The sequence below is a fragment of the Triticum aestivum genome, chromosome 1A (genome assembly GCF_018294505.1).
Source record: "Triticum aestivum cultivar Chinese Spring chromosome 1A, IWGSC CS RefSeq v2.1, whole genome shotgun sequence".
NCBI lineage: Eukaryota > Viridiplantae > Streptophyta > Magnoliopsida > Poales > Poaceae > Triticum > Triticum aestivum.
In genome coordinates, this window is record NC_057794.1 from 333773000 (window position 1) to 333787602 (window position 14603).

Sequence of the window (14603 nt, forward strand, 5' to 3'; positions counted from 1 at the left end):
CCAAAATGGATGGGGGTTGGGCTGCAACACACACGAGGCCTTTTCGGTCCCTCGGTTAACCGTTGGAGTATCAAACGAAGTCCAAATGATATGAAACTTGACAGGTGGTCTACCGGTAGTAAACCAAGGCCGCTTGGTAAGTCTCAGTCCAATGCGGAAATGTTTAATCCCCACACACGAAAGAAAGGTAGAAATGACCACCGGAGGAGAACGAAGCGCCGGAATGCAAAACGGACAACGGGGAAAATGCTCGAATGCATGAGACGAACACGTATGCAAATGCAATGCACATGATGACATGATATGAGATGCATGACAACGACAACAACACACGGGGACAAAGACCCGAACCCGAGAAAATAAAATAACTTAACGCCGGAAACGGCAAGAGTTGGAGTACGAATAGGGAAAGTTACATCCGGGATGTTACAGCAGACTAGCATAAAGTAAAGTAGTAGTAGTGTCATCAACCTCGCCCAGAGATTCTTCCTTGATTCCCTATGAGAAAGCAATCCCAGAGCCATACTATCTAGTTATCACCTCAAGTATCCAGTTCTAGTTGTATCGATCAGGATACAACTCCAAGTGTCCGTTACCATAGGACAGGCTATCGATAGATGTTTTCTTCCCTGCAGGGGTGCACCAACTTACGCACCATGCTCAATTAACTCCGGCCAGACACACTTTCCCGGGTCATGCCCGGCCTCAGCCAAATGATATGCTGCAACCCGACCTAGGCTTAATAGAGAGGTCAGCACGCCGGACTAAACCTATGCCTCCAGGGGTCATGGGCCACCGCCCCGAGAACTCCTGCATGTTGCGTGGGCGGCCGGTGAGTAGACCTAGCTACCTCCTTAAAAAGGCAGGTGCTTTCCAGTCCAACTCGGCGCGCACCGCTTAGTCGCATGACATCCATTAAGCTTCGGCTGATGCATACGATGTAGAACGCCCATACTATGCCCACGTGATGGTTAGCGCTATCAGGCCAGAGGCCCCTTGTATCAAATATCCAAATTGTAGTGGAGTAGGAAAGCGCGGTAACAAGCAGAGACTCACGAAAGACGTGACCTCATCGCCCCGTCTCGAGGACTTGCGGCAAAAGCTAAGAATGCCCGACCATGCCTTGTAGTTATCTCGCGGGCACCCTCTAGGTCAATCCAACTCCTCATCACTCGCAATTAAGCTCGCGCGGGCACCCCTCAGGGCCGACCCATCTTTAGTAACATGGTTCAGTGTAAAGTCATAGTAACCATAGTAACACTACAAGAAACCTGTTAATCCATGACGAATTTCCGGTGACATTTTCGTAAACTGTCATGGATGGGCAGGTACAGCCCCATAAGCCCGCCGAAGCCCGCTAAAGCCCAGCTAACCATTCCTGGTATAAAAACCTAATCCTAACAGCCTCCACACTCCGTCCACAGCCTCCTCCCATTCCCCATCGCCTCACATCGCCGCCACCCTCCCCTCTTTGCCTCCCTCCTCCAATAGCTAGCCGCCGGCCCTCCACCTCTCCTGCTCTCACCTCGCAGCACCATGGAGCTTCCAGATCCACCGGATCCCCCACCAATTCGCCCCTCTTCAACCCATGGCTCAGGTTTCGGCCTCCCTCAGATTCGTCCCTCCCGCATGTTCATCTTTTCTAGGATCCATGGCAACCTGGCCTCATCTACTCCCCTCCCTCTTAGATCGACCAGGCTATGCTCCTCCCGTGGGATCCATGGCACGGGTTAACACGCAGCAGCTGATCTGTGACGAGCAAGGCAGGGAAGAGGTGTTCCTTCTCATGGTCTGCCGCGCAACTCGCCTTCCATGACGTCCTTGGAGATGTATGCGACTTATTTAGTACCTACAAAAATTCACGGGGCCGTGAAGATCAGAAGCTACAACCGTACCACCATGGCGGTGGTAAGAGAAGGACGACCCATCCCCATCCTTTCTAGCTAGCTTTTTTGATTTGGATTTTTCCAATCCGATCCAATCCTAACACGTAGTTTGGTTGTAACATACGAGAGGGATACCTATAGTTTAGTTTCAGTTTGGACATCATTTGACACACATTATTGGGGGATTTGGTATACTTCAATTTGTATGTGCATTCCTAAAATTGAAAATGAAATTGGTTGGGTGTACAGTTCCTACGAACCAATCTGCAATATATTTTATTCAACTTGTACTGCATCAACAACTTAAATTTGTCTGCTGTATTTACCAAATCTGTAGATGCTTGATAGATATCAATGGCACCCTGCTGTTAGTTTGCTTGCTCTGGGTCTTGGGGGGTTGAGGAGTGTTTGGGCCTCACTTTGCCCACTTGCAAGAAGCTGGCTGGGGAGCACTGCTATTTAGTAGTACATTATTGCCACCCGTCTTTTTCACTAGATCAAACTTGATCCATGCTCCTATAGGTTTTAGGTGATCATGTACGTCAAGTTATATTACAGCTGGGTGCTTAGTTTCTTACTCTCCCTGATCCATGCTCCTATAGAGTTGTTTCTGGCGTGCATGAGGGGGAGGGCAAAATGGCTTGGTTTGTTGATGCTTTTATTGCTTTACTAGGTACTAATACAATTCTTCCACAAGTGAAAGAAATTTTTGAATACAATTCTTCAACAAGTGTTTTGACATTCAGTTAATTTGACAGGTGGCTATGGAACCTTGGAGGAGTTGCTTAAGTTATCATGTGGGCACAACTAGGAATAAACAAGAAGCTGGTAAAAACTAACTTCCATTTGTTGTTGATGCTTATCATACAAAAATCATACAACCGCAATCATCTTGGGATGATGTGTTTGTCTGCAATATAGTGACTAGGTCATCAGCATGCATGCATCTCCCTAGGCCTGTACGTGTCAGACCAATAGTGAACATATTAAAGTTTGTTGCCAGAGCAAGTCATGCTACTACTAGTCCACTACCTAGGAGTGATTTGTGCATACAAGTGCTGTGCTTACTTGTACAATGCTACTTCGTAAAAGCATGGTGGTCTTGTGCCGCAAGCTTGTGCTACTACATAATGAACATTAGTGCATGCAAGTGTTTGGGCTAGCTTAGAGTGCTACAATTTGGGTAAATACCTTACTGTTTGTGCTACAGAACTTGTTCTAGTGTCCTACTACTACAGAACTAGTGAATGTGTGTTGGTGGTGTTAGTTTTTAGTTAAGAAAATTTATCACCTACTCAATTTGTCATGTATATGCGCTTTTTTATGTGAAGTCACTGTGCCGTTTTATATTTGTGTCAGGTATTGTTTATCTTGTATTTAACGAAATTGTACCAAAATAATATGGTATATATCGAAACCTTGTCGAGGGAACATCAAGGCTTCATTACTGCCTTGATGCCTCATTCAATTATTACTTGACTTCTTAACATAGTTGTATGATTAATCCTTCTGCTTTCCCTTGTTTGGGTTTGAAAGCAACAGTTTCATTGATGGTGAGTGTTTTTCGCTTATTACAGCATACATGATGGATTTTTTACTATTGTATTTCCAGAAATGCGTGTACACAGAATTGCAATCTGAAGGAGCGATGGAAGTGAAGATTGAGCGCTTTTCTTTAACATTAATAATAGATGGTATATTATTTTTGCTTCTGATTTGGGAGTGTTCGATCTGTTACATAGTGCATTTGTTCAGTCCCAAAATTTCAGTGTTATTACTAGCATATTCTCTATTTCTTGGTATTATTCACACCATGTCATTAGTCAAAGCCTGCTAGAAAGAATGATTAATCAATGATGTGCTAAGTTAAACTAAAATATGATGTGCTAAAGAAAAAAATGACATCTAGGTATACTCCCTTGAATTATTTACTTAATACATTTTCGTGTGAGGGCTCTTTACATCCATCAAGAAAATCATGTTAATATTTGTTGCATATCATTAACTAATGGTTACACTGTTAACATGATATTAATTTTGTTGGTTCATTATCTTATACCCTTTTTTTATAAAACTTCCCCTTATATTCATTTTATTGTAAAGGGTATAATCAGGAAATGGCATGTATAAAATTTAAAGACTTGCTCTCTCTCAATTCCTTGTCCCATCTCATTTTGAAGTGTGGGTAGAGATAATTATCTACCTTGTATGCCATGAAGGCTATGCTTTATTGTAATTGGAGAATGCATACTTTTTTTCTTCCAACATATATTACTGTTCTTCACAATTCCCAGGTGTGGTTATGTCTGGATTGCTTGGAAAATCAACTAATATTATTACTCTCTATTCATTTGGGAGTTAGTTGTTATAACTTACTATAATTTTTTATGTGTTGAATTCTTTGCAGGTTTGGTAGTTGGTCCGTGTCACTGGAGACTGAAGTTTTTTAGCACGAATTACTTGGGCCTGAATAGCCGCCTGGAAGTGGTGGTGTAGTGTTGGAGATTAAAATCAGCTAGTAGTGCATTTTAGTCATGTTTACTTGATTTTTTTAAATGCTTATAGTGTGTTCTAGTTATGCTCGTGATGTTTCGATATTAAGCTTTGTTTTTTGAAATCAGACTAGTTTGTTGGAAATCTGTAATTGTGTTGTGAACAAGTTCTATTATTTGAATGAATATAATTTTGCTTCCTTTGTAAATTATATGCTGCATGCATCGAAAAAACAGGCTGGACTGAAAATGGTCTAATCTATTGAACTAAAAAAATAGGTAGGACAAAGATAGACATGTAATCGATTGGACTCGAACACAATTATTGGGCAAAAGTGCAAAACCCCAAATTGGGATGGTCATTACATGGGCCATGTTGCCTCCACGTCGGATCCACGTAGACGCCATGTTAGGTCCACGTTGCTCCCACGTCATGTAAATCGGTGACGGTTTGTTTCGTCACATCCTAGTTTGGGCTCGGCGGGCCTCGAGCAGATCCATGACGGCCAAAAATCGTCATGGAAGGTGTGATGGAAAATTATGACGCGATATACATGACAGATTTCATACTCGTCAAGGATGGGTATGCATGACAATTTTTGACTGATCTATGACGAACAAGGACCGTCATGTATTAACAAGTTTCTTGTAGTTTAACTGTGTGTCTAACACCAAGGGGAACCTTGAGGAACCACCCTCGATGGATTCCACTCGATGTAATCATCAAGGTGAATGTAAGAGGAACCACCCTTGAGGTTCACACTTGAGGGGTTGCACGACAGAGTCATATCGGAAGTGGTTAAGGAGGAAATCTCCCTCGATGACCACGACCGAATAGCTACACTACAGAGATCTCATCAGCAGTGATGTATGCGGTGTCAACCTCGACACTCGATAGTAACTAGGGGGGTGATGTGCAGTGTCGTACAACTAGGGGGATGATGTGCGGTGTCGGGGCCTAGACGTCGATCACGTTGATCGAGTCATCGAACATAAAGCGGGGCAACTGGGACAAGGTGGGGGTCACTGATAGATCACTAACCAACCTATACTAAGCAGTTTAGCATAAGCAGGTAAGGTACAATGAACATGTTACAAAAGCAGGCTATGCATCAGAATAGGAGCAAACAATAACTGTAGCAAAATCTAAGGCAAGCATGAGAGAATGGAATGGGCGATATCGGGATGATCAAAGGGAGGGCTTGCCTAGAAGCTCTGCTAAAAAGGAAGAAGTGTCATCGTCGACGTAGTCAATCACAGGGGCAGCACCGGTCTCGGGGTCTACCGGAGAAGAGGGGGAAGAAATAGTAAATAGGTGCAAACAGATGCACCACTAAGCATGACAAGAAGATATGCGGAGCTTGGGGTGTTCTAACGCGGTGCTACATGTTGCAGATGAAGCGGGAAATTAACTGGAATGTTTTCTCGGTTTCGGACATCTGTGAGACAGATGAACGAGAGGGGAAGGTTCCATGTTTGCGGTGTTGGAGGCATCTGACAAGTAAACGAACCGCGTTTTCGGATTCATCACGTTTTTCTGAGCAACTTTCATGTAGAGAACATTTCATCCGAGTTACAGATTATTTTCTATGAATTATCAAAGTTTTAAACTATATTCTGAATTTATTTTTCAATAATTTAATTCGAAAGTAGAATTATTGCACCATCACAAGGTCAGCTTGACGTCAGCAGGTCAACAAGTTGACTAAGTCAAACCTAGCACATGGGGCCCGCTGTCATGGACTGTTAGCTAATTAGCATAGTTAACTAGTTTAAACACACATGTTAATTAAGTTAAGATAATTAACCTAAATTAATTAAGTTAATTAATTAATCTATTTAATTAATTTTAATTCTATTTTTTTTTATTTTTACTTTTACTACTCTCCAGGGGCAGGCGCACGTGCCATAGTCACAGGGGCCATAGCAAGCGCGGGCGATGGCTATGGGCACTGGGGCATGCGAGCACCCGAGCGGAGGCCGACCCCGGGCGGCGATGGGCATGGCAGCCCGAGGCGGGGGAAGGAGCGACCAGCGTCGGTGAGCGGCGAGGCCGGGCCGGAGGCTCGCAGGTGGAGTAGTGTTGGGGGCAGCGACCGTGGCGATGGGGCGGCAGGGCGCGGCACGGAGTGGCCGACAATGCGGGGCGAGGACAGCGGGCGAGGCGGGGCCGCGAGCTATAGCGGCAGGTGCCGAGCAGCGGCAGTGGTGAAGGAGCACAGTCGCAGGCGGCCGCAGGCAAGCAGCGGCGAGCATGGGTCGCAGTGACGCGCTAGAGTGGGCGGGGCTGTTGCACGTGGCTCGCGGTCGGGGCGGCCCGGTGTGCGCACTGGTGGCTCGCCGTGGCCGCCGAGAGCAACGGCGGCCGCGGTCACGGGCGTGGTGACGGCAGCAGCTAGACGGGAGGGGGCGAGCAGCAGTGGCTGGGTGAGCGCGCAGGGGAGGTGGTGGCCAGGCGCGGGTCACGGGCGGACGGGGAGGCTGATGCATGGCCTGCACACGGCGGACATGGGGTAGGGGAGCGGTGAGCGGAGCGCCGGCGCGGGGAGCGGCAACAGGGAACTACGCTGGTCGCGAGGCGTGGCTGACCGGGTAGACCGAGAGCTCGGCCAAAGCTCGAGCGCCGTGGGACGGCACCGTAAGCGGCTACAACACGACATAGGGAAACAGAGGGGAATGAGAGCTCACAGTGTGGGCGCACGGGGGGCCGGTGATGGATTAGTAGCAGCAGCGGCGCGGCAACGATGATGGACCACGACGGTGACCCGATGAAGAAGAGGGAGCGGGCGTCGTCTTGGAGGTCCTCGGCGCCGTCACGATGGTGCAGACGGGGCCGCAAAGTACAACGGTCCTTTTGGACACGCTAGCGGGTCTCGGGGTCATTGAGGAGCACGCGAACGGCAAAGGCGACGGCGACAGCGGTGCGTCGAGCGGAGCGGCTTCGGGCGTCCACAGGCATGGCGTCAACGGCAACAGGGCACCGCGGCGGAGCGGATCTGGCGAGAGGGGGGGAGGAAAGGAGGCGAGGTGGATCTGGGAGCATGACATGAATAGAGGGGACGAGGGGGAGTCCTTATCCTCTCCCCGACAGCGCCGACGAGGTGGTCAGGGGCAACCCCTCCCGTGTAGCCACGCGGTCGGTGGAACAGGGGAGGTGGGCGAAGGGAATGGTGGGCCGGTTGTGGCCAGCCCAGGGGGTTAGGGGCCGGATGGCCCAGTTGGCCTGGGGTTTTCTTTTTAACTTTTTATTTCTTTTTTGTGTTTCTGTTTTATTTTGTTTTATTTATTTTCACCTTAACTTAGTTTAAGTAAAATGTGAAACTAGTTTCTAAACAAGTATTACTATTCATACCTCTTCCACAAAAAGCTTCGTACTCTAATAAATTAGTTTGTTATTTTAGAAATTATAAAAGGCATTTACATAATTGGTTAAGCCACTGTTTTATTCACAAAGGGCATTTAGACATTTTGGAAAAATGTTAGTTCACAACCAATATTATCAAAGGAATATATATTAGATTTCATGTCTGAAAATATGAATTTTTGACTTTAGATTGGATTTGAATTTGAATTGTGATTTGGATCAAGTGAAGATTAGCAATAGTAACATGATGACATGGCACCATTAAAGGGGATTACTGTAGCATGACACTGGGGGTGTTACATCTTCTCAATGTTATTTCTGCCATTGTCCCATGAGGCTGCCCTGGAGTTGCAAGTACTGGAAGGTTGGATTTTGGATTTAAACAGAGACCCGAACATACCAGATGTTCGGATCTGGCCTGGCAAATCAGGATGTTACACTGCCAAGAGTTTTTACACGCTTATGCACCCCCATTTGCCCACAATTCTACCATGTAAATGGTTGTGGAAGAGCAGGTGCACCATGAAGATCAAAGTCTTTGGCTAGTTGCTCTTCTTTGATAGACTCAACACCAAGGACTTGTTGATATGCAAGCATTGGAGATCTCCTTTGGATGATAATCTGTGTGTTATTTGCAATGAACATGTGTATGAGGATAGGTTGGACTTGTCTTTCAACTGTAATTTCAGCCGTAGAGTTTGGAGTTATCTTTGTATTGACTGGACCAGGGGACCTGATATTCATCAGTGTATTCGGCATGCAAGATCCAGGTTCAAGCATCCTTTCTTCTTCGAAGTAATGCTCACTGCAGCTTGGAATGTTTGGATCCTCAGGAATGGTAGAAATTTCAGAGGGGAGAATGTAACTTTTGGTGCTTGGAAATATAACTTTGTACATGATCTTTCCCTTTTAGCTCATAGGCTAAAGGTAGACACCAGGGTCAAGCTGACTACTTGGATTAATTCCCTACTTTAACTTTAGGTAGGTAGTTGTAGTTTTATAACCTAGTCCATGTAAATTCCTCTGTTTGTACAGTTGTTGTTCTTTAATAAAGGGATGTGGGGCTTTGCCTCACAGTAAATATTCAAAAAAATGACCTAAATGACAGTGCCACAAATATGTTGCACTATCATTATCAACTTTGCATCTTTTGGTATCAATATTATGAATATGTGTATCACCACATTCGAGATTCAACAGAAATAGACCACTCTTCAAGGGTGCATGACCATAAAAGATATTACTCATATAAAAAGAACAACAATTATTCTCTGATTTAAATGAATAACTATCTCGCACTAAACAAGATCCAGATATAATGTTCATGCTCAACGCTGGCACCAAATAACAATTATTCAGGTCTAAAACTAATCCCGAAGGTAGATGTAGAGGTAGCGTGCCGACGGCGATCACATCGACCTTGGAACCATTCCCGACGCGCATCATCACCTCGTCCTTAGCCAATCTTTGTTTAATCCGTAGCTCCTATTTCGAGTTACAAATATGAGCTACCAAACCAGTATCAAATACCCAGGCGCTACTACGAGCATTAGTAAGGTACACATCAATAACATGTATATCAAATATACCTTTGTTCACTTTGCCATCCTTCTTATCCGCCAAATACTTGGGGCAGTTCCGCTTCCAGTGAACAGTCCCTTTGCAGTAGAAGCACTCAGTTTCAGGCTTGGGTCCATCTTTGTGCTTCTTACCGGGAGTGGCAACTTGCTTGCCATTCTTATTCAAGTTCCCTTTCTTTCCCTTGCCCTTTTTCTTGAAACTAGTGGTCTTGTTAACCATCAACACTTGATGCTCCTTCTTGATTTCTACCTCTGCAGCTTTAAGCATTGCAAAGAGTTCAGGTATTATTTTTTTCATCCCTTGCATATTATAGTTCATCATGAAGCATTTGTAGCTTGGTGGAAGTGATTGAAGAACTCTGTCAATAACACAATCAACTGGAAGATCAACTCCCAGCTGAGTCAAGTGATTATAATACCCAGACATTTTGAGTATGTGTTCACTGGTAGAAGTGTTTTCCTTCATCTTGCAGCTATAGAACTTGTTGGAGACTTCATATCTCTCAACCCGGGCATTTACTTGAAATATTAACTTCAACTCTTGGAACATATCATATGCTCCAAGACGTTCAAAACATCTTTGAAATCCTGGTTCTAACCCATAAAGCATGGCACACTGAACTATAGAGTACTCATCAGATCGAGCTTGCGAGACTTCATAACATCAGCTTCAGCTCCTGCAGCAGGCCTTTTACCTAGCGATGCATCAAGGACATAATTCTTTTGTGCGGCAATGAGGATAATCCTCAAGTTACGGACCCAGTCCGTGTAGTTGCTACCATCATTTTTCAACTTAGCTTTCTCTAGGAACGCATTAAAATTCAGGGGAACGGTAGCTCGGGCCATTGATCTACAACATAGATATGCAAAACTATAAGTCTAAGTTCATGATAAATTAAGTTCAGTTAATCATATTACTAAAGAACTCCCACTTAAATAGACACCCTTCAAGTCATCTAAGTGATACATGATCCAAATCAACTAACCCATGTCCTATCATCACGTGAGATGGGGTAGTTATCAATGGTGAACATCTCTATGTTGATCATATCTACTATATGATTCACGTTCGACCTTTCGGTCTCCAGTGTTCCGAGGCCATGTTTGTACATGCTAGGCTCGTCAAGTTTAACCCAAGTATTTTGTATGTGCAAAACTGCCTTGCACCCATTGTATATGAACGTAGAGTCTATCACACCCGATCATCACGTGGTGTCTCGAAACGATGAACTGTAGCAACGGTGCATACTCAGGGAGAACACTTTTACCTTGAAATTTAGTGAAGGGATCATCTTATAATACTACTGTCGTTCTAAGCAAAATAAGATGTAAATAAGATAAACATGACATGCAATCAAAATATGTGACATGATATGGCCATCATCTTGTGCTTTTGATCTCCATCTCCAAAGCATTGTCATGATCTCCATCGTCACTGGCATGACACCTTGATCTCCGTCGTAGCATCATGGTGGTCTCGCCAACTATTGCTTCTACAACTATCGCTAACGCATAGTGATAAAGTAAAGCAATTACATGACATTTGCACTTCATACAATAAAGAGACAACCATAAGGCTCCCGCTGGTTGCCGATAACTTACAAAACATGATCATCTCATACAATAATGTTTCTTTACCTCTTTACCTAATAATAATAAAGGACGGAAGCTTTCATAGTTCTCCATACGTCACCTTTTTATATCCGTTGATTTGTGTTAACAATAAAGATTGATGGTTGAGATATAAAACGCAAACCCCAAAAAAATATTCGTACGTACGTTGCGTCTCTGCCCACAACTCATCTTTCCTCTTTACCTAATAATATTAAAATACGAATGATTTCATAATTTTTCATACGTTCATACATTATTTTTCTATTGTCGTCGCACAATAATTTCTTCTTTGTATCCGTATAGGTCACCTCCACTTCGCTGGTAGTCTCCAACACGAAGAGAAAATAAAATGGCCCATGCAGTCCTTGATACATCTCCAACAAATCTACTTTTCCTAACGCTTTTCCTCTTGTTTTGGACTCTAATTTGCATGATTTGAATGAAACTAACCCCGGACTGACGCTGTTTTCAGCGGAACTATCATGGTGTTGTTTTTGTGCAGAAATAAAAGTTCTCGGAATGGAACGAAACTTTGCGAGGAATTTTTATGCAAATAAAGAGAATTTCTGGATGAGGGGGGCACCTAGGTGGGCACAACCCACCAGGGCGTGCCCCCCTCCTGGCGCCCAGGTGGGTTGTCCCCACCTGATGGCCCGCAGACCCTGAAACCGACGCTATAAAATCTATTTTTCTAGAAAAAATTAGGGAGAAAGAATTATCGCGATCCACGAGATAGAGCCGCCGTCACCTCTTGTTCTTCACCGGGAGGCCAGATCTAGAGTCCGTTTGGGGCTCCGGAGAGGGGGATCTTCATTCTTCGTCATCACCAACCCTTCTCCATCGCCAATTCCATGTTGCTCCTCACCGGGAGTGAGTAATTCATTCATAGGCTCACTGGTCGGTGAGGAGTTGGATGAGATTCATCATGTAATCAAGTTAGTTTTGTTAGGGCTTGATCCCTAGTATCCACTATGTTCTAAGATTGATGTTTCTATGACTTTGGCATGCTTAATGCTTGTCACTTTGGGCCCGGGTGCCATGATTTCAGATCTGAACCGTTTATGTTGTCACCATTATATCCATGTTCTAGATCCGATCTTGCAAGTTATAGTCACCTACTACGTGTTATGATCCAGCAACCCTGGAGTGACAATAGTCGAGACCACTCTCGGTGATGGCCGTAGTTTGAGGAGTTCATGTATTCACCGTGTGCTAATGCTTTGTTCCGGTTCTCTATTAAAAGGAGGCCTTAATATCCCTTAGTTTCCAATAGGACCCCACTGCCACAGGAGGGTAGGACAAAACATGTCATGCAAGTTCTTCCCATAAGCACGTATGACTATTTACGGAATACATGCCTACATTATATTGATGAACTGGAGCTAGTGCCATATCGCTCTAGGTTATAACTATCTCATGATTAATATCATCCAATGAGTCACCGATCCAATGCATACACATTTATCTTATATTGTTCTTGCTAAGTTACCATTGCTATCGTAACTGTTGCACTTGTTACAAAACTATTGCTATCACTGTTACTGTTACTATTGCTGCTGTCACTATTATCAAAACTATCATATTACTTTGCTACTGATCACTTTGCTGCAGATAATTAACCTCCAGGTGTGGTTGAATGTCAACTCAGCTGCTAATACCTTCAAATATTCTTTGGCCCCCCTTGTGTCGAATCTATAAATTTGGATTGAATACTCTACCCTCGAAAACTGTTGTGATCCCCTATACTTGTGGGCTATCAGTCCTCCGTCTCCCACATGAACACGAGAGGGAACCGAAAAAAAATCCCCTACTAATTTATCTGCTTATCCGTGACCGCACTGCTCCTGGTCACGAGAGGGAGGATGATCCCTTTGTCGTCGCTTTCCTCTTGAGCAACGGAAACACCTAAGATTGACTGCAAGAATCCAACCACTTACACTCCTAGACCACCGGCGTCCTCACCGCCGAGTTCGTCGGCCACGTGCGCCACCACAAGGGAGCCTGCAGACTTGGTTGAGCTTGCCCACTACCACGCCATGCTATTGTGCGTCGCTGCCTTTGCCGCCTCAGATCACCTGACCTCGACAACAACCAGGAGAAGCTCGACTCCATCATCGACCGCAATGGGAAGCTGCAGGCTACAGCAGCATGTCGCCTCCCTCCTACAAGCTTGGCTTCCAAGACTTGACCTAATGGTGGTGTCGCTCTCCAGGGGCAGCAGTGGTGGAATAACTCCACGATCGGGCAGGGCACAAGCATGCAGGGGCCAAGGCTACAATTGGGGAGGCGACGTGGTGGTCTATGGTGTTGGTCGAGGATGCGGGCAGGATGTGCCTGGCAGCGACGATAGAGGAGGCTCGGGTTGGTGCAAAGAAGCGAGCTTGAGGGGGCGGCCAGAGCAGAGGAGGAGCCGAGGCATGCGTGCGTGGAAGCAAAGGAGCGGCGCGGTTGGAACCGATGACGAGTTGCTCTTGGCCGAGGAGGGCCGATGGAGGTGTAGAAGAGGACACGCGCAGGCGCCGCATTTGAGGAGGTGGCCAACGAGAATTTGAACAAGGGCAGCGGAGGTGCGGCCATGTGGATGGGGCGCGAGGAACTCCACTCCCTAGCGCGCTGCATGCGTGCGTGTGTTTGTAGCTGACGACGGTGAATAGTACGAGGAAGAGAGGTGGGATCGGGGGAAGCTGACTAGGGTTATGGAGGGTTTAGGTGGGCCTTGGGCTGAGGTGTAGTGAGCTGGTGACTGGGTTGTGTGGCGCTGAGAGCCGCCCATGTTTATCTTTACAGGGAAAAAACAGGTAGAAGGCCCTGATGAGGTATAGTAGCTGATATCCTAAAAAAGGTATATTAGCTGATGGAACTTATTATTTTATTTCATAATCCCATTTGTGACGTACTATTTAAGGTATTTTCTTTTCAAAGATTTTCCCTTTAAAATTTTGTTTTGATAGCTAATTGTCTTTCTGTGGGTCTTTTAGTTGACATGATCAGCGGTCAAACTGTTCGAATGTCAAAATCGTTTGAATATTTCAAATTGGGTTGTATATAGATAACTATATATATGATATGTATTATAGCCGTCTTCTTAGTTCTATTAGCAGTTATTAATGTCTACTTCTTTTATACAGACTAGCACTACTGATTATGTTTGATATCTACTTCTTCAGATGGTGAGCAAATAAAGAATCAACCTTATGATTTAGAATAACCTGGTAGTTTTCTAGCAAGGTAATTCTCCTATTGCATAGTGATTTTGTAGGTGGCATGTAAACTGAAAAGAAAATGATGATGATGTTGTACACTACCTCTTAGAGTACTAGATTATTATTGGGGTCATTATATGTTTTCCTTTTTTGATCATTTAATGCATGACACATATATTACGGTTATAGGAAATATATATTGTTGACAATTATTTTTTGACTTGCTAAAAAGTATGGCATCCTTAATATCAATGCTATTTTGTTGGATGTTGAATATGTCATCTAAGAGGAGTTGAGTACCTTTATGCTCATTCCAAATGTATGGAGGCTATACTTGAGAAACTTGATAATAAAACTGCTTTGAAGCTCGGGTCTTGGTAGTGAGCTGGATACAAGGAACATAATATCTAAGAATATGTAAATTCCAAAACTAAAAGTAGTATGTAATGGCTGGCAAGGGATTT

The 14603-nt window shown here is 44.6% G+C and overlaps 1 long non-coding RNA gene across 1 annotated transcript; it reads left to right on the forward strand.

Moving 5' to 3' along the window:
• The first annotated feature begins 1700 nt into the window (after positions 1-1700).
• LOC123124241 (uncharacterized) lies at positions 1701-3552 on the forward strand. The gene is made up of 3 exons (XR_006461025.1): positions 1701-1908; positions 2645-2714; positions 3499-3552. It is a non-coding gene; the product is annotated as an uncharacterized lncRNA (long non-coding RNA).
• The last annotated feature ends 11051 nt before the right edge of the window (positions 3553-14603 follow it).